Below are 19,825 nucleotides of genomic sequence, written 5' to 3'. Positions count from 1 at the left end.
TTACCGACACGTGCCACCAATAGGACGTGTTTTATATTAGGTTTAACGACACGTGCCACCAATAGGACATGTTTTATACTTGATTTACCGACACGTGCCACCAATAGGAGGTGTTTTATACTAGGTTTACCGACACGTGCCACTATTAGGACGTGTTTTATACTAGGTTTACCGACACGTGCCACCAATAGGACGTATTTTATACTAGGTTTACCAACACGAGCCACTATTACGACGTGTTTTATACTCGGTTTACCGACACGTGCCACCAATAGGACGTGTTTTATACTAGGTTTACCGACACGTGCCACCAATAGGACATGTTTTATACTTGATTTACCGACACGTACCACCAATAGGACGTGTTTTATACTAGGTTTACCAACATGTGCCACTATTAGGACGTGTTTTATACTAGGTTTACCGATACGTGCCACCAAAAGGACGTTTTTTATACTAGGTTTACCGACACGTGCCACTATTAGGACGTGTTTTATACTAGGTTTACCGATACGTGCCACCAATATGACGTATTTTATACTAGGTTTACCGACACGAGCCACTATTACGACGTGTTTTATACTAGGTTTACCGACACGTGCCACCAATAGGACGGGTTTTATACTAGGTTTACCGACACGTGCTATCAATACGACACGTAATACTTGGTTTACCTACACGTGCCACTATTAGGACGTGTTTTATACTATGTTTACCGACACGTGCCACCAATAGGACGTGTTTTATACTAGGTTTACCTACACCTGCCACTATTAGGACGTGTTTTATACTAGGTTTACCGACACGTGCAACTTTTAGGACGTGTTTTATACTAGGTTTACCTACACGTGCCACCAATAGGACGTGTTTTATACTGGGTTTACCTACACGTGCCACTATTAGGACGTGTTTTATACTATGTGTACATACACGTGCCACCAATAGGACGTGTTTTATACTAGGTTTACCTACACGTGCCACCAATAGGATGTGTTTTTTACGAGGTTTACCAACACGTGCCACCAATAGGACGTGTCTTATACTAGGTTTACCGACACGTGCCACTATTAGGACGTGTTTTATACTAGGTTTACCGACACGTGCCACCAATAGGACGTGTTTTATACTAGGTTTACCTACACGTGCCATTATTAGGATGTGTTTTGTACTAGGTCCACCGACACATGCCACCAATAGGACGTATTTTATACTTCGTTTACCGACACGTGCCACCAATAGCACGTGTTTTATACTTGATTTACCGACACGTGCCACCAATATGACGTGTTTTATACTGGGTCTACCGACACGTGCTTTCAATACGAAACGTAATACTAGGTTTACCGACACGTGCCACTATTAGGACGTGTTTTATACTTGATTTACCGACACGTGCCACCAATAGGACGTGTTTTATACTTGATTTACCGACACGTGCCACCAATAGGACGTGTTTTATACTAGGTTTACCGACACGTGCCACCAATAGGACGTGTTTTATACCAGGTTTACCGACACGTGCCACCAATAGGACGTGTTTTATATTAGGTTTACCGACACGTGCCACCAATAGGACATGTTTTATACTTGATTTACCGACACGTGCCACCAATAGGACGTGTTTTATACTAGGTTTACCGACACGTGCCACCAATAGGACGTGTTTTATACTAGGTTTACCGACATGTGCCTCCAATAGGACGTGTTTTATACTAGGTTTACCGACACGTGCCACCAATAGGACGTGTTTTATACTAGGTTTACCTACACGTGCCATTATTAGGATGTGTTTTGTACTAGGTCCACCGACACGTGCCACCAATAGGACGTATTTTATACTTCGTTTACCGACACGTGCCACCAATAGCACGTGTTTTATACTTGATTTACCGACACGTGCCACCAACATGACGTGTTTTATACTGGGTCTACCGACACGTGCTTTCAATACGAAACGTAATACTAGGTTTACCGACACGTGCCACTATTAGGACGTGTTTTATACTTGATTTACCGACACGTGCCACCAATAGGACGTGTTTTATACTAGGTTTACCTACACGTGCCATTATTAGGATGTGTTTTGTACTAGGTCCACCGACACGTGCCACCAATAGGACGTATTTTATACTTCGTTTACCGACACGTGCCACCAATAGCACGTGTTTTATACTTGATTTACCGACACGTGCCACCAACATGACGTGTTTTATACTGGGTCTACCGACACGTGCTTTCAATACGAAACGTAATACTAGGTTTACCGACACGTGCCACTATTAGGACGTGTTTTATACTAGGTTTACCTACACGTGCCACCAATAGGACGTTTTTATACTAGGTTTACCTACACGTGCCACCAATAGGACGTGTTTTATACCAGGTTTACCGACACGTGCCACCAATAGGACGTGTTTTATACCAGGTTTACCGACACGTGCCACCAATAGGACGTGTTTTATACTAGGTTTACCGACACGTGCCACCAATAGGACGTGTTTTATATTAGGTTTAACGACACGTGCCACCAATAGGACATGTTTTATACTTGATTTACCGACACGTGCCACCAATAGGAGGTGTTTTATACTAGGTTTACCGACACGTGCCACTATTAGGACGTGTTTTATACTAGGTTTACCGACACGTGCCACCAATAGGACGTATTTTATACTAGGTTTACCAACACGAGCCACTATTACGACGTGTTTTATACTCGGTTTACCGACACGTGCCACCAATAGGACGTGTTTTATACTAGGTTTACCGACACGTGCCACCAATAGGACATGTTTTATACTTGATTTACCGACACGTACCACCAATAGGACGTGTTTTATACTAGGTTTACCAACACGTGCCACTATTAGGACGTGTTTTATACTAGGTTTACCGATACGTGCCACCAAAAGGACGTTTTTTATACTAGGTTTACCGACACGTGCCACTATTAGGACGTGTTTTATACTAGGTTTACCGATACGTGCCACCAATATGACGTATTTTATACTAGGTTTACCGACACGAGCCACTATTACGACGTGTTTTATACTAGGTTTACCGACACGTGCCACCAATAGGACGGGTTTTATACTAGGTTTACCGACACGTGCTATCAATACGACACGTAATACTTGGTTTACCTACACGTGCCACTATTAGGACGTGTTTTATACTATGTTTACCGACACGTGCCACCAATAGGACGTGTTTTATACTAGGTTTACCTACACGTGCCACTATTAGGACGTGTTTTATACTAGGTTTACCGACACGTGCAACTATTAGGACGTGTTTTATACTAGGTTTACCTACACGTGCCACCAATAGGACGTGTTTTATACTGGGTTTACCTACACGTGCCACTATTAGGACGTGTTTTATACTATGTGTACATACACGTGCCACCAATAGGACGTGTTTTATACTAGGTTTACCTACACGTGCCACCAATAGGATGTGTTTTTTACGAGGTTTACCAACACGTGCCACCAATAGGACGTGTCTTATACTAGGTTTACCGACACGTGCCACTATTAGGACGTGTTTTATACTAGGTTTACCGACACGTGCCACCAATAGGACGTGTTTTATACTAGGTTTACCTACACGTGCCATTATTAGGATGTGTTTTGTACTAGGTCCACCGACACATGCCACCAATAGGACGTATTTTATACTTCGTTTACCGACACGTGCCACCAATAGCACGTGTTTTATACTTGATTTACCGACACGTGCCACCAATATGACGTGTTTTATACTGGGTCTACCGACACGTGCTTTCAATACGAAACGTAATACTAGGTTTACCGACACGTGCCACTATTAGGACGTGTTTTATACTTGATTTACCGACACGTGCCACCAATAGGACGTGTTTTATACTTGATTTACCGACACGTGCCACCAATAGGACGTGTTTTATACTAGGTTTACCGACACGTGCCACCAATAGGACGTGTTTTATACTAGGTTTACCGACACGTGCCACCAATAGGACGTGTTTTATACTAGGTTTACCGACACGTGCCACCAATAGGACGTGTTTTATACTAGGTTTACCGACACGAGCCACCAATAGGACGTGTTTTATACTAGGTCTACCGACACGTGCCACCAATAGGACGTGTTTTATACTAGGTTTACCGACACGTGTCACGTATTTATTTACGATGTCTTTGCTCATAATATTGTTTTTTTGGCATACCCGTAAGATATTTTTTTGGACCCGGATATGACGCGACAGGTGGCGTTACTGGTCAAGATGTAGTATGTTATTGGTCAATGTAGCGGAAAATTCAAAATGCAGATATGCTGTTAAAAACGAAACAAAGTTAAGATTGAATGCAAACTGATGTATCTTTTCAAATGACACACTAATAAAATTATATTCCTGATTCAAATGCAGTCTTATTATCACCAAAAATGATTCAAACTGATACAATTTTGTTATCAATTTATTTCACCAGCAGTTTTTCATTATAACCACCAGCATTAAAACTATGCCGTTTATCTTTTTGAAAGACATTTCTTGTTTCTTTATCATTCTTTATTTCAGTTTTATCTGATGCTTGTGATGTAGATTCTCTACTGAGGGGCGTGTCTGACAAAGTCTAGATGATTTAGTTGGAAGTCAATTTGTTTTTATTTATTTATTGCTACAAAAACCACATATGAATCTAAATAGTAGATACATGCAGTGCTTTTCTTTTTCGTATGTTTCGTCGATTATTTATCTTGACCCAGCAGGAGAAGAGGACGGTTTATGTAAACCACAACAAGATCGTCGGTGTATTCCGGGGCGCCGGGAAGTGCAGTGGTATATATTACCTCCGTCAATGTACTTCAGCAGGCTCTCTACCAGTAATCAGCATTTCAAAAAGGGTACCAGCGAACCGCAATCTCATTGGAACTGTGGACACCAACGAAACAGCAATGTTATTAGAGTGACGAGTACCAGCCAAACAGCCATCTGATTGATATCAACGAAACTATCGTTTATCAACGACAGGTGCCAACGAAACTGTCTTCTAAACAGCAGTGTGATTGGAATAGCGGGTACTAATGAAACAATAATCAATTCTTTCTTTGGATTTTAACCACAGCAGCATCACGACTCGTGTCAGTCTGGGTACGGACGACCAAGGCCAGAGTCGGTGAAATAAACTGACAGTTATGAGGGAGGGTGACACACGGCAGACATTGGCAATAGGACCCTCACGAGCAGTGATTGCGGAAGTTTAAGGAATATATACTGTGGCATTCGGTGAGTTTTCTAGTTGATTCCTTGTAAAATTGGCCATTCTTATCATAAAAATTATCTTGACTTTGATTTTGGGTATTTTAATGTAACATGTGCATTTGTTATGGCAGAATCTGAAAATTATGGTATGTGCTGAATTTCGCTTCGGGCTACAGATGTATATCGTTTGACGACAATTGGTATTTTCTTACAAATAAATCATTTTTGAAAACAGCAATAATTCACCAGCTGCAGGAACCACACCAGGTTGGTGTTGTGTATAAATCATAACTTGTACGATCAATTGTTACGTAGTCACACCACATCTACAGTAACCAACCTGTCACCATCAACAGTAACCAACCTGTCACCATCAACAGTAACCAACCTGTCACCATCCGTAACAAAGAATCTGAAATCTAAGAAGATCATAAACTGTATTTATATTTTTTCAGCTTAACACATGATATTTTAATCCCATTTCATGATTCGCTTTATTTGTAATATTTCGTTTAAATCTGTGTAATATTTCGCTACCCTTGTCATATATCATTTGTATCTATATAATGTTTCGCTACGTTTGAAATATTCCATTTGTATTTATGCATTACATGTATATCGTTACGCTTGTAAAATTTTATTTGTATTTGTGTAATGTTTCGCTACGCTTGTAATACTGTACAATGTACAATGTATATCATTTGTATTTGTGTAATATTTCGTTACTTTTGTAATATATTATTTGTAATTGTGTAATGTTTCGCTACTTTTGTAGTATATTATTTGTAATTGTGTAATATTTCGCTACGTTTGAAATATTTTATTTGTATTTGTGTAGTGTTTCTCTATGTTTGTAATATGTTATTTGTGTTTGTGTAATGTCTCGTTACTTTTGTAATATATCATTTGTATTTGTGTAATGTTTCGCTACACTTGTAACACTTTATTTGTATTTGTGTAGTCTTTCTCTATGTTTGTAATATTTTATTTGTATTTGTGTAGTGTTTCTCTATGTTTGTAATATATTATTTGTAATTGTGTAATGTTTCGCTACGTTTGTATGTCACATTAACATTATGTCTAATTGGATTGGTATGTAAATGGTGATCTCGACTATTCCGAGTAAAATCGTCAGCCCCTTGTCGGATCTAGACATGTGTAAGATACAAAACCTCTTTACGTGTCAGGTTAACATAGATATTATAATTACTGAAGACGTCCCCATTAATTTTTCAAGACAGTACTAATTTTATGAGGTGTTACCTTTGATAGGTTCACGGACAGATAACAGTATCGCCTCATGATACGTTATAAGACAATATTTACAGATAAGATGTGTAAAGGATTGAAACAGGAGGAAGGTCGGCTACACCAGGTATACACTCAACTCGGGAGATATATCTGTATATCAAGGCCAGGGTCTACATCAGTATCTTACATACTGAGGACATATATCTCTTTGATCCATACTCGGGTCTACATCAGGTCTCACATACTGAGGAGATATATATCTTTGATCCATACCAGGGTCTACACCAGGTCTCGCATACTGAGGAGATATATCTCTTTGATCCATACTCGGGTCTACACCAGGTCTCACATACTGAGGTGATATATGTCTCTTTGATCCATACCCGGGTCTACATCAGGTCTCACATACTGAGGAGATATATATCTTTGATCCATACTCGGGTCTACATCAGGTCTCACATACTGAGGAGATATATATCTCTTTGATCCATACCCGGGTCTACATCAGGTCTCACATACTGAGGCGATATATATCTCTTTGATCCATACCAGGGTCTACATCAGGTCTCACATACTGAGGAGATATATATCTTTGATCCATACTCGGGTCTACATCAGTATCTCACATACTGAGGAGATATATCTCTTTGATCCATACCCGGGTCTACATCAGGTCTCGCATACTGAGGAGATATATACCTCTTTGATCCATACTCGGGTCTACACCAGGTCTCACATACTGAGGAGATATATCTCTTTGATCCATACTCGGGTCTACACCAGGTCACACATACTGAGGAGATATATCTCTTTGATCCATACCCGGGTCTACACCAGGTCACACATACTGAGGAGATATATCTCTTTGATCCATACCCGGGACTACACCAGGTCTCATATACTGAGTAGATATATCTCTTTGATCCATACTTGGGTCTACACCAGGTCTCACATACTGAGGAGATATATCTCTTTGATCCATACTCGGGTCTACACCAGGTCTCACATACTGAGGAGATATATATCTCTTTGTTCTCTCATCCCTACCGGTATCATACTGGTCTGTCCAGTGTGTGTATTACCTCGCTTCCGGTGTAGGATAGCCACGCGCGCGCAATGATACAAAAGTAGGTCGCTGAACCGAAAGTAGATCTATCTATAGATTTGTAAACACATCGTCTGCTCCATGTGCTAGGCCAGATCTAATAAAAAAAATTATTTATGATATAAATTATGTAAAAAAAACACGTTCTTTTATTGTTTTTTTATTAATAAAACATGGAACTATATTTTCACGCGAAAGGACACACTAGCTTGGCCGACATCAAGTGATTTGGCTTCGCTTGCAATGACAGGGCTGCTGAAACAACGTTAGACTGTGGAAATGAATGGTTTCCTTCGTTTTTAGAACAGCAAACTGTGTTTGCATATATGGGGTATGGTAAATCGATTGGCGCTGTTCTTTTTTTATTATATGCAGTAGAAAAAAGTTTGGATTTTAGAAAAAATGGCGTCTATCTGAGAAAGCTATCGACAGATAGTGCCTATTTTTGCATATTTTAGGTTGGGGAATGAGAGAAAAATACTCAATCATATGTGGTTCATGTAGGATAGGGATATTTCACCCTCTGGGTCACAAAATGTGGTAAAACCCTCGGCGAAGCCTCGGGTTTTACCACATTTTGTGACCCCTCGGGTGGAATATCCCTATATGATAGAGTCACACATACTGAGGAGATATATCTCTTTGATCCATACCAGGGTCTACACCAGGTCTCACATACTGAGGAGATATATATCTCTTTGATCCATACTCGGGTCTACACCAGGTCTCACATACTCATGAGATATATCTCTATAGTCCATACCAGGGTCTTCACCAGGTCTCACATACTGAGGAGACATATCTCTTTGATCCATACTCGGGTCTACACCAGGTCTCACATACTGAGGAGATATATATCTCTTTGATACATACCCGGGTCTACACCAGGTCTCACATACTGAGGATATATATCTCTTTGATCCATACTCGGGTCAACACCAGGTCTCACATACTGAGGAGATATATATCTCTTTGATCCATACCCGGGTCTACACAAGGTCTCGCATACTGAGGAGATATATATCTCTTTGATCCATACTCGGGTCTACACCAGGTCTCACATACTGAGGAGATATATCTCTTTGATCCATACTCGGGTCTACACCAGGTCTCGCATACTGAGGAGATATATCTCTTTGATCCATACTCGGGTCTACACCAGGTCTCACATACTGAGGAGATATATCTCTTTGATACATACCCGGGTCTACACCAGGTCACACATGCTGAGGAGATATATATATCTTTGTTCCATACTCGGGTCTACACCAGGTCTCGCATACTGAGGAGATATATCTCTTTGATCCATACCAGGGTCTACACCAGGTCTCACATACTGAGGAGATATATCTCTTTGATCCATACCAGGGTCTACACCAGGTCACACATACTGAGGAGATATATCTCTTTGATCCATACTCGGGTCTACACCAGGTCTCACATACTGAGAAGATATATCTCTTTGATCCATACTCGGGTCTACACCAGGTCACACATACTGAGGAGATATATATCTTTGATCCATACTCGGGTCTACACCAGGTCACACATACTGAGGCGATATATATCTCTTTGATCCATACCAGGGTCTACACCAGGTCTCACATACTGAGGAGATATATCTCTTTGTTCCATACTCGGGTCTACATCAGTATCTTACATACTGAGGAGATATATCTCTTTGATCCATACTCGGGTCTACACCAGGTCTCACATACTGAGGATATATATCTCTTTGATCCCTACCCGGGTCTACACCAGGTCTCACATACTGAGGAGATATATCTCTTTGTTCCATACTCGGGTCTACACCAGGTCTCACATACTGAGGAGATATATCTCTTTGATACATACCCGGGACTACACCAGGTTTCTTACACAAAGGAGCGATATCTATTTTGTCCGGCTCCGGCTCCGGCTCCTCCAATATCTTGCACATTGACAAAAGATATCTGTTTTGTCCCGAGTCCAGGTCTACATCAGGTCACACACTAAGACAGATATCTCCTTGATCCTGGATCGGGTCCACACAACGTATCTCGCTCACGAAGGTGATATATCTGTTTCAGCCAGGCCCGTGTCTACACTAGGTGTCTCACATACTGAGAAAAGATATCTGTTTTATCCTCGTCTGGATCTACACCAGGTGTCTCGCATTCAGAGGAGAGATATTTCTTTAATCCGGGCCTTGGTGAACACCAGACGTCTTGCATTCTGAAGAGAGATACCGCTTTGATCCGGGCCCGGGTCCACACCAGGGACGATTTGTCCCGGCTTTGTCGTGTAATGTTAAATTACTTACCGTAAAATACTTTGTCTATATTTCCGAATAAGACAGCAATATATTTGTAAAATAAACACTGAGTTCTGTACATGTCATTTGATAATTGCATGTTTTATATGTACTGACGGGCCAGTCAGCATACCTTGTAGTTAGTACCAATGTGGATTACTGACTGGCCAGTCAGCATACCTTGTAGTTAGTACCAATGTCGATTACTGACGGGCCAGTCAGTATACCTTGTAGTCAATACCAATGTGGATTACTGACGGGTCAGTCAGCATACCTTATAGTTAGTACCAATGTGGATTACTGACGGGCCAGTCAGCATACCTTGTAGTTAGTACCAATGTGGATTACTGACGGGTCAGTCAGCATACCTTGTAGTTAGTACCAATGTGGATTACTGACGGGCCGGTCAGCATACCTTGTATACTTAGTACCAATGTCGAATACTGACGGGCCAATCAGCATACCTTGTAGTTAGTACCAATGTCGATGTAAGTACCAATGTCGATGCCAAAGCAAACATCCATGTGTTATTGCACGTTTCCTCAATATACATTCCAGACGATACGATTCAGTCTACAGATGTTTGTTAAATATTCGTATCACCAACTGGATTGTAGTTTAAATACATGGGATGGTGGCTCTGTTTCGTGATCCCTCACCCGACATGCTCAGACCGAAACGGTGATTACTCCTACCTATCACAACCTTGTACGGAGAGTTACAGATAATGGCGGACTTTGATGGTATCCTATGTGGTAATATGATGCGCAGTGCCATCCCTGTGTTGGCACAGATAAACACTTACCGATCTTACCGACGAATAACCTGCATTTCATTACACTTACATTTTATTATTGTGGAAAATCAGGGACACCCAAGGATGGCAAACATCCAATATTTCGTTGAGATTTTGGTTTTGTTTTTATAGTACTGTTATATCTACCAAATACACCGATTCTAATCCATGAAAGGAATTGATGTTGACATCATAGTAAAAAAGACACTGTTATTTGACCTAATACAATGTCCTTGATTCAATATGAACGTAGTTTGCCCTTATCAATCGTCAATATCAATCCCGTCCGTTTTATCATCAGGTTTAGTCTTTATATCAGATCTGAGCAGCAGGCTTCTTCTTATAGCCAGATGCCACTCACCAGGCCGATATCTTAACACAAGTTGATAGTCGTGTTTTACGAGTAATGCGATTTTTGTACCGGCTAGCGTCTATTATCCATATAAACTCCAACCTAGATAGGACTCTCGCTTTCACAGATAGACCCGCTATGTTTTAGTGACAGAACTTCCGACATTTTCAATCAGCCTTAATTGTAGACTGTCTCCTAGAGGGCGCCAGCTCCGATTTACATGACGCCTCGGAATGGATCAGATATATTATGATTACTCATTTTGAGAAAATTCAGGGTCTTTTGAGTCGGAAATGGCTACTTCGCCAATCTATTCAATGAAAATAATTAATTTAAATTGGAGAAGTCCTAGTTACGTCTCTAAGCAAAACTTCCTTCTAATTCTTTCTGAAGGAATACGTTTGTTTTGAATACACGCTGTCCTGTCATTTATAAATGGTATCCTGAGTGGTTCCATAAGCACTGCAGCAGTTCATGTTTAAGAAAGCCTCCCACCCTGAAGAATAATTCAGTTACTAGGCGGAGACACCCAGCTGCTGGAGCTAATTAAGACTCAGTAATTACATTTCTGGCTATGATGAGTATCAAACGTACTTCAGGAAAGTAGAGAAAAAACAGTTGTCATAAGTTCAAAGCATATCTGATAATGATGATTGCCAATTCCCTTTGACTAGGGTCTTGCTGAGTTTCTAATAGTATGGACGCCATTTTGAGGGCGTCCTGTCCTTTCCGGTCCGCACTCCGACACTTACGTTTTACCGTTAATTACCCCCAGTAAACGTCTGTATAAATCACAATGGTGTATCCATGTGAGCATCTGTACACACACTCCTCACGTGGTCTGTAAACAATCCACTTATCACGTGGTCAGTAAACAAAGAAATGATCGTCTAGGTACAGTTTATCCGTTACTGACGGGCTTCCCAACGTATCATGTCAATAAGAATATATTGTTGCTTGCCTATAAATGATAGTTTTTGTGATTCACATTGACATCTCATTCTAATAATACCATCTAAACTCGGACCACTAATCCGGTTGTACCCTAATCCAGGCAGTATGGAACGTGATTACTTACCATTTTGATATTATTCTACGTTGCCTTGGGAATACAATCAGCCATTTTACTGGGGACAGCGACGGCTGGAACACGGCTCTAGCTAATCGTTTTAAGATATTTTCCAGATATTGTATAAAAATACGAGAATCATGAAGTACAAATCAAATCTTAGTCAAACTTGAAATCGATAGAACGAAAATTAAATGATATTGAGACTTTGTTAAGATATAAATCTCTAAGATTAATTCCAGAATACTTTATTGCATGTAGGTCGACTTGATATTGTTAATGTGTCAGGGATCCGGACCAGGTGTTGTGGAAGCGTAATGTTACGATCGGCCAAGTAAGTCAAGGTCAAATCCCAGTAATTTCACTTTACGTCTAAATGGAAACTCTCAGGCACAATATCGTGTGACGTAGGACCATATAAAGAAATGTATTCTCCATTGATATATTGATGAAGGCTAGCTGTTCACCCGTCCTCATAAGACCTCGGCCGTTGCAAGGACGTCAAAGTTCAAACGTCAAGGGTGTTACTACAAAGAAAGAGAAATATCGCGCTTAAAATATAAGGTGGAAAACCAATCCTGTTTACCATATTGTAAATACAAATCGAGGTAACGGCTGATGTGAGGTGTTATAGTGTCATTCTTTCAACCCCGGGAGGGTAGATACATTTCTCATTCTCTTTTTATACTTGTAAAATGGATATATATCATCTTTTATTTCTAAATAGGATATTTTGTTTCTGTGTAATTATAATACATTTCCTCTTCCCATGACATAATACTTCTGCATTACTGAACCACTGGTGCTCGTAAGGCGGATGTTGTCGACGCTTCAATAGATTGGTTTATATGACAATCACGTGCACTGTTTAACTCGAAACTATCGTACTCATCAAACAATATGTACCTACCAACATAGCCGGCATAAAGCGAAATATACAAGATAACGACTTATAGAATTAATATCGTACGCTTTCCGGTAGTAATCAGATTACTCAACCGCCTTTTAGTAGTGAAACATTCCATTAGTGAGCGTTTTGATTCCGAAACATCGAGAGTCGTCTTGTTTGTGGCTAGACATTTCGGAACTCGTTATCGACAGAAACAGTCTTTATGTTATATAAATATATGACGTATAGTGTTATGAAGTTTCCACACCTTAATTCTGTTTCTATGTGGTATGAAGTATGATAACTTTGTATTTAACGACACATTGCATTTGTATTGGTCGAATCACTTAGAGTTGGGTTTAAGGTATCCGAAATCTGGAGATAGAGCTTGGATCCAACAGATTGGTAAAGTGGACATGCAATTCACCAACAAGTGAATTACGGGTTGGACATATTCTTTGCTTTCTCGGAATGTTTTTTTCATATAATCATCATTTGATTGACAAACTACAGGGATGTACTGTACCCCCTCTAGGGAGACACACATTCTCCCGTGAGGGAAACTAAGATTTAACCCAATCTCCAAATCTTCCTGAAGTAACTTTAATAAGAACAGACGTTTGTAAACCACAATCTGAAATGAACATCGCCTATCATATTTCTCCTGGCATTTTGTGGTCAAAGTGTACGTGGTGCTACTGTTCAGATCGTACCATAATAATGTCAAACCATACCACCACAGCGTCAAACCATACCACCACAGCGTCAAACCATACCATGATAATGTCAAACCATACCACCATAACGTCAAACCATACCACCACATAACGTCAAACCATACCACATAACGTCAAACCATACCATCATAACGTCAAACTATACCACTATAACGTCAAACCATACCATAACGTCAAACCACACCATAATAACGTCAAACCACACCATAATAATGTCAAACCATACCATCATAACGACAAACCATACCACCATAACGTCAAACCATACCATCATAACGACAAACCATACCACCATAACGTCAAACCATACCATCATAACGTCAAACCATACCACATAACGTCAAACCATACCACATAACGTCAAACCATACCACCATAACGTCAAACCATACCACCATAGCGTCAAACCATACCACCATAACGTCAAACCATACCACCACAACGTCAAACCATACCACCATAACGTCAAACCATACCACCACAACGTCAAACCATACCACCATAACGTCAAACCATACCACCATAACGTCAAACCATACCACAATAAGATAAATACCACATCATGCTTATAAACCAGTCAGCTCTATATCTAACGTCGATACAAACTTAGTTAGTCTGTACACACAAAAATAACGAGTTAGACTGCCTTAAACATCGTGGTAAATTGTATTACACCTTTGCTTCTCTTTATATATGTTCATATCTCGAGAATCAGCTTAGCCTTTACAAGTGTTTTTGTTTTTGATGGTACATAGAATCAAGGTTTTAATATATGACATCCTGGGGAGTGCTCTTTTAGAGAGACATTGATATTAACTTTGGGAACAATCATATCTAGTCTAGGAAGCTTAACTAAATAAAAACTATTTTTGTTCTTTAGCAACATGGAATGTTTGTTTATATGTGTGGTACAGGTTTCTACTGACTGGATGCTCTCGTGTCCTTTGAAAATGCTTCAGAGAAGTAGACTAAGCAACATTCCGCCGGTAATCTCGGCATCGTATCAACATATATATACATGTATGTACAAATATATTTATCTGTAAGTTAAACAGTAATGTTTCACATCATTGCTTGGAACAATGTTTTCTGGCATATGAAGCCGAAAGCTATTCTGAATATGAATAATCTACACTGCGTTGTGAAATCTGTTGCTGGCTCTTTAGTCTGATAGTATTTTCCTCCAAGACCTGTACAACTCAGTCACTGTGTAACTCAATTACTGTATAACTCAATTACTGTATATCTCAGTCACTGTATAACTCAGTTACTGTATAACTCAATTACTGTATAACTCAGTTACTGTATAACCCAGTCACTGTATAACTCAGTCACTGTATAACTCAGTTACTGTATAACTCAGTCACTGTATAACTCAGTTACTGTATAACTCAATTACTGTATAACTCAGTCACTGTATAACTCAGTCACTGTATAACTCAGTTACTGTATAACTCAGTCACTGTATAACTCAGTTCAAACATTCACTCTTCATTTGTGTTTGATGAGGAAAAAATAGATTCATTTTTTTTACGATAAAATGTTCTAATTATATTAGACAGCAGTATGTACCTATTCGAAATCATCTTAATCATATCTATACATTTTTCTACTTTAATTTGTTTAAGAATGAAATTGGAAAAGACGTTGCACAACTCAGATTTCCAGATGTAGCGCGTGAGCGTTACGCCTTTCCAAATACACTGCCCTTCAGTCATTTTATCATCAGGGATTTTAATCATATTATAGTATTTAAACTGCAGTGTTCAAGTCAGATTCTTTTACTCAGTTATGTATGCCAGCATAGCAGTTCACACTTGCTCAGAATATTTCAAAACCACATCTCTTGAAATAAAATCATATATGTCATCGGAATGATAATTCATAACATCGAATGTTATCAGACGATAATCATGTCCGTACTTCAAATGAGTATAAACTTTAGATAATTTTGATGTATCAGTAACAGTTTGACATCGACACTAGGATTCTAATATCTAGATCTATATAATTACTCGTTATCATTGGTCAAACGATCTCCGGGCAGGTGCGAGGCGGCCACTTCAATTATCTGGATCTTTACTGGATTCAGGGATCCCCATCAGAGGAAAGACTAGACATGTGTGTCAGTATGTAGTTTATAGGTGATGGTGACAATAACTAGACGGGTTGTAGACTTGTATATGTCTCTGTTTACTGTTACCTTGTCAAGCTATTATCTAGCGACACTGGCAGGGATCATTGAAAATCAATTACTCTCTGTTTTTAGTTTATTTGTTACAAGATATATACTAAAACCTTTATTATACTGCAGAATAGACTTAAATACATCTGGTCCCTGCTATTGTGTCTCCACGATGAAATATGTCATCAATGTAATTTAAGTCTGATGATACCACATTACAAACGTGTAAATACATTTAATGGAAAGTTGTTTTCTTTTGTGGACACCAAAATGATTTGTCCGCTAATTGAGTTTGGAAATTCCTAAAAAAAAAGTATAACAAAAATGACGGGCAATTATGTTGCCATTGAATGATGCTCGTACAATGTCAGAAAACGTCGCTCAATTAAATCCCCTTGGGCCTTGTATTCATTAAAAAGTTGAGAAATAATATGTTACTTTAACATCATTTTATACTAAGAATATATATTTTATGTTTAAATCATACCTGGATATTCGACGATGTACCATCCTTTACGTCAAACAAACGTAAATTCTGTAACTTTCCTTTTCTCGATAGTAACATGCTCATTGTGCTAAAATGCCAGTTGATTCATTACTCAGAGCCTGTTTTCATTAGGTTGTTATTTTCTGAATCCCTATGTACTGTTTATAAATAAATAACTACAGCGTGTTCTGTCGGAGAGCTATCAATATAAATGTACACCGTAGAAACATTATGTCGTCCCAGACGTAATAATTCAATTTATCTTCGGTTCATAAAATATTATCATATAAGTATTGATTTTGGCTTTTGCTATCTTTGGCGTCGACTACACATCAGGTAATGTGACATCGGTACAGGTCATGTGACATTGGTACAGGTCATGTGACATCGGTACATGTCATGCTGCAATAAAAACGGTATTTCCTACTTTTGTTGTATATTTTTATTATAATTTTCCATCAGCGGTATTGTACTACACTAGTCCACTATAGTCCACTGATACATGCTACTTTTACATACACTGACACAGTAAAATAAGTTTGCTAACTATCGTTTTAAATAAACACATAAATAGCCAATTTAAAATGCTTCAATATACATGAATGTAAATTTGGTATTGGAATCTCATATTTCGAACAAGGATGAACACTTTTTCATATGGCCTTTTTTATATGACTCTAGATCTTCAGTAATGCCAAGAACAAGATGTGTGCAAATCCAGACGGTCGACACCGGAGTAAACAAATAAATATTAGAACGAAATACTGCAAATCTACGATGGCCTTAATTTAACGATAGTATGGAGTGTTCTTTGACCGCAAACATATTTTTCAACAAAATCCTCATCAGGTCATCCCAATTAGGTCATCCTCATTAAGTCATCCTCATTAAGTCATCCTCATTACGTCATCCTCATATCTATGATTGATCGGTAATGTGTATAGTTCTTATGAATAAGGGAAATCATATTTTGTCACGTCAGTGAATGAAGTAGTCATCAGTTTTTGTGCTCTACAAGTCGCCCCAAAGCACGTGTGTGACCCAATATCCACCGATAGTGAATGTCCTAATGACTGGTACCGAGCCATATTCTAGATCACGGAAGCTGGAAAAGTGATATAGAACACTGGTTATATTTAGAGCGCGTTTGATTTACAGAAATAATATTTGTGCTGAATATAAATTCATTTACTCGCTCGGCGTGATTGGGTCGAGATGAGTCTGATTATAGATAATGCAGGTGTGTTCTTATTTATAGGGATTTGCTAGGACTAGCTGCGCCAGTATTAAGAAAACACAATAAGACAATCAGTCTCTGAACACACTTTATAGGCTCCACATGGTTACACGGAAGTCACAACCGAGCGCGATCCCCAAGGGGAGTAACTCTAGACTATTGATTACTAAAGGTCGCGCACCACCAATAAACCACAACCCAACATCCATACATATTGTATGGTGGCGCGGCCTCTCTTCTTCTTTCTGAAGAACAGACTAGTAACAGTACTAAAAGAAAACCCATGGAGTTACCCCGGAAACCCCATAATTATTGTTGTTTACGTAGTATCATAATCATCCAAATACTGTGGACGTCGGATAGTTCGTTTAGGCCTACTCGAGATACCAACTGGTGAAGGAGGAGCTGATATTGCTTCATTTGCGACATCCGGACAGGGTCTCTCTGGAGTGTCATTAACGGAACTTGGGTCATCCAAGTGGGGGTCAGACTCTGGTTGGCCAATGAGTATCGGCATATCATGATGAGGCACACTTAGGGGTACACCTTCTGTGTTTGCGGGCATAGACAGAATGTTTGGAATTTCAACGGGTGTGAAAGGAGGTCGCGGAGTTTGTGGAGTGTACTCCTCAGGATCACTGTCATTGTCTAGAACTTGATGAGGATGCTTCTTTTCAGGTATAGTGCTGGGGACACGGTAACACTCACTAATCTTAACCTTGTATGATGAAGCGCGTAGCTGTTTTCCTGAAAACTTCTTCACAAAACACCACTCTGAACCTTCATTGACAGACACAACAAGGTATCTGTCGCGAGCTTTTGCTTTGTCTTTGTCACTGTACAAGTAAACTAGATCACCCACATTGATGGTAGTGTGAGGAGACAAAGTATTACCACGATGTTTCGCCTTGACGCTGTTAGGGTGATTCGATAAACGACGTTCGTGTTGTTCGATAATCAAGTCTCGGTCGGAGATGGGTAGTTGATCATGTGTGTACTGACTGCGTTGAGTCCACAACTCTCGAGCTGACAGACCTGACCCACGAATACGCGTATTGAGGCGAGCAACTGCAGTTGCTAAGCCAAGATCAGAAACAGGACCACCTCCAGGTTCCTGTCTTAACAGCTCATCTTCCAGCTCACCAATTGCTTTCTCCGCAACAGGGTTTTTATTAGCATTCTTAATCCGGCCAATTTCCAAAGAAATACGGAACCTGCGGAGAGACTCGTCATCGCGCAAAGACACAAATCCTGGGGCAGGGTCAACTCTGATAACTGCGTGAGGACCATCTAGAGGACGTAGTTCAAGAGCTAAACGTAAAAGTCCATCACGAAGTGTGTGACGTTTTTCATCCTCTACCAAGCATGCTGATGTGTAAGATGTAACAGTTTCACGGAGAAGGAGAATTAATTGACGACTACGCTTAAGAATATCTGCCGCAAAGGAGACACCAACTGCATCAGGAGGCTGTTCTGAGGACTGTTGTACTAAGGTCTGTGGCAGCTTCTTGAGCGATGCACACACATGGCACGAATCACAAACCTGACTAATGACAGAGTTCATGTCTAAACCATAGAAATGCCTTTTCGTGACAAGTTGCATTTGGTGTTTTGTTGGATGGTCCAACTTGATATGTAGGGCTGTAATGAGTCCATCTAGTACGGAGCGCGGAACAACTATGAGCTCCTTAGAGGGTTGTAGGGGATCACTACGATGAACAACCACTAAGCCATCCCTTGCAATTGAGGCAACTGACAAATAGCGCTTGACATCTTTAATGTTGGTTAGCTTTTTGGACGGTCGCGTACCTTGTTTCAGATGAGCGTGAGCCCGACGAAGATCTGGACAGTCTGACTGAATAGCCATCCATGCTGATCGAGTAGTGAAAGGAAGTGGCGACACATTATTTATGATATCCTGCACGCACACTGAACGGACCACAGAATCCTCTGTTGTCATGATGAAGTTGCAGATTTGACAATGAGGCTCTTCACATGTAGGAGCATTCCTGCTGGCAAAATCAGACGGTACATTAGCAGAACCGGATAGGTGACGTACACTGACTTGGTATCTGTTGACTGTTGTTAGGAAAGCTGTAACACGAGGGCTGGCCGAGAACTCACCGCGAGCTAGCTTATCAATAGCTTGAACGCATGGTTGACTGTCAGTCAGAATACA

The 19,825-nt window shown here is 39.9% G+C and overlaps 1 protein-coding gene across 1 annotated transcript in view; it reads left to right on the top strand.

The window, feature by feature from the left end:
* The first annotated feature begins 4,841 nt into the window (after positions 1-4,841).
* The window catches only part of LOC117323857 (tachykinin-like peptides receptor 99D), a 33,397-nt gene continuing 18,413 nt past the window's right edge, over positions 4,842-19,825 (top strand). The window contains exon 1 of the mRNA XM_033879357.1: positions 4,842-5,269. The gene's annotated coding sequence lies outside the window, so the exon portion shown is untranslated. The remainder of the gene's footprint in view (positions 5,270-19,825) is intronic.

This window comes from Pecten maximus, chromosome 3, assembly GCF_902652985.1.
Source record: "Pecten maximus chromosome 3, xPecMax1.1, whole genome shotgun sequence".
In the NCBI taxonomy this organism is placed as follows: Eukaryota; Metazoa; Mollusca; class Bivalvia; order Pectinida; family Pectinidae; genus Pecten; species Pecten maximus.
The sequence above is the reverse complement of the archived record's forward strand: the minus strand, read 5'-3'. Positions and strand labels throughout refer to the sequence as shown.